At 39.9% G+C, this 2,236-nt stretch overlaps 1 non-coding gene across 1 annotated transcript; it reads left to right on the top strand.

Moving 5' to 3' along the window:
- Nucleotides 1–537: 537 nt before the first annotated feature.
- Nucleotides 538–609, top strand: Trnam-cau (transfer RNA methionine (anticodon CAU)). Its single transcript has one exon. It is a non-coding gene; the product is annotated as a tRNA-Met (tRNA).
- Nucleotides 610–2,236: the final 1,627 nt, after the last annotated feature.

The following is a 2,236-nucleotide window of genomic DNA, read 5'->3' as shown; positions in this document are numbered from 1 at the left end:
AAGAGTAGTTTTGCGAACTAATATTTACCCATGATGTCACTGACATAGCAAAAGAATTGGGATATAATGGTATCAATCTAATGGAAAAAATCCCACACAACAGTGGAATATCAGTTTCATTCGATGGCAAAACATCGAGAATACAGTCGATTTTTGGACTGAAGTTCGATCATATAAAGATTCTGCAAAAGAATTGCACTCTTGCATTTACTGTATTGTCATTGCCACATTCAAATGCGCAAAGAGAACGAATTTGTAGCACCATGAATATGGTCAGATTAAAACTTCGATAGCGGTGGTCTTATTTCATTGAATTCTATTTCGATGATCAAAAGCCCTTTGAAAGGTATGAATAAAAATTTGTTGACTAATGAGTTACCAACAAATGTACTAAGATTCATTGGAAACAATAAATCATAGTCACATAGGAGTAAAGGTAACAGTGGTGCACAGTCAACAACTACGTGTGAAAGCGATGCAAACAACACTTTCCAAGTGTCCCATGTCACGTGACCAAGAGCCAGTACACCCTCACGCAGCAGAGTGGCGCAGTGGAAGCGTGCTGGGCCCATAACCCAGAGGTCCGTGGATCGAAACCACGCTCTGCTAAACTTATTTCTTTTCCTGATTGTGACGAGCCAACTTTCAGGCACTTTCAATACCCTTTAATCTGTCTATTCGAAAATTCCGACGATGGCGATGAATACATTGCTTTTGCGTTCTTTTCTTTGTTTACTTTAAGACATTCCTAACTGTTATATAGACGAACAAAAAATTGTTATCTACTGAAAGTATATGTAAATATTTTTGTGTTTCAGTTCATTAATACCATCAAATAATTTTGGCGTCATCTAGCGACTTCTCATTTTCAATCTAGCGACATTTGGTTCGGTCTTACTGGCAATACTGAGAGTAGGAGATCCACTCACCATTCTGGCGCAAACCGACGAGGTGGAAGCAGCAGCGTTATGAAACGCTAGTGTGTGATTATGCAGGCCTTAATTGCTCGCGATATTGCCAGTGATTATAGCGCTCGCATGTGGGGGTTTTATGTACTCGACGAAACTACTTGTGTCAGGTCAGAGAGTGCACAGTGGCATGAGATATCATGTATAAATGATACTCACTACTATAAACTACGTATCACCAAAATTAAGCATAGTACTAAGCAGTCACGACTACAATGTCAGGGCTATGGCGCGCAGTATGAAATGACCCCCAAACTTAGCAGCGAGAGGAACCAACATAAATCAGCAGCTCGAATTCCAGCGAAAAAATGTAGGCTCACTGTACTGGGATTGAGGAAACCAACTGTACCGGCGCAAAGGCGATAATTCCTACCCTCAGTATTTGATTATGTATAAGCCGAAACAAGTATTTCAAATCGCATTTTATTCCTTTATGATTTAAGAGGCAAATTTGTGTTCTCACAAAAATGGAGTTTGATGGCTTGGTCTCCGTCCATAATGCGCTACAAATTCTTTAGAAAACACGATATCTGAATAGTGCGAAACGTGCCGATTGCCTCTCAATAACGAAAAGTGTAAGGTCATCCACATGAGTACAAAAAGAAATCGGTTAAATTTCAATTATACGACAAATCACATAAATTTAAAGATTGTCACTAGGATTAAATACCTAGGAATTACAATTACGAACAACTTGAGCTGGAACGATACACACAGATAATGCTGTGGCGAAGGCAAGTCAAAGACTCCGTTTTATTGACAGAACACTGAGAAGATGCTACTAAAGAGACTGCCTACACTACGTTCGTTCGTCCTCTGTTAAGGTTTTGTTGTGCTGTATGGGATCCTTACCAGGTAGGATTGAGGGAGGATATCGAAAAAGTTCTAGGAAGTGAAGCTCGCTTTGTATCATCGCGAAATAGGGGAGCGAGTGTCACGCATATGAGAAGCAAGTCGGGCCGACAATAATTAAAATAAAGACTTCTCTGCTGCGGTTAGATTCTGTCACGAGACTTCAATCACCAACTTTCTCCTCTAAATTAGAATATATTTTATTGTAGCCAACCTACATAAGGAGAAATAATCATTGTAATAAAATAAGTGAAATCAGAGATGACGTAGAAAGATTTGAGCGCTCATTTTTCCCACACGCTGTTAGTGGAACGATATGGAAGTAATCAAAATATCCACGGGTGTACTGCCGGTCTACAGTGTCCAACGGGCACAATATTTCGGCGATCATACATGTCGCCATCATCAGGTGAACT

Source organism: Schistocerca nitens, chromosome 4 (assembly GCF_023898315.1).
Source record: "Schistocerca nitens isolate TAMUIC-IGC-003100 chromosome 4, iqSchNite1.1, whole genome shotgun sequence".
In the NCBI taxonomy this organism is placed as follows: Eukaryota; Metazoa; Arthropoda; class Insecta; order Orthoptera; family Acrididae; genus Schistocerca; species Schistocerca nitens.
Note: the sequence above shows the minus strand (reverse complement) of the source record. Positions and strands in the feature narration are given on the sequence as shown.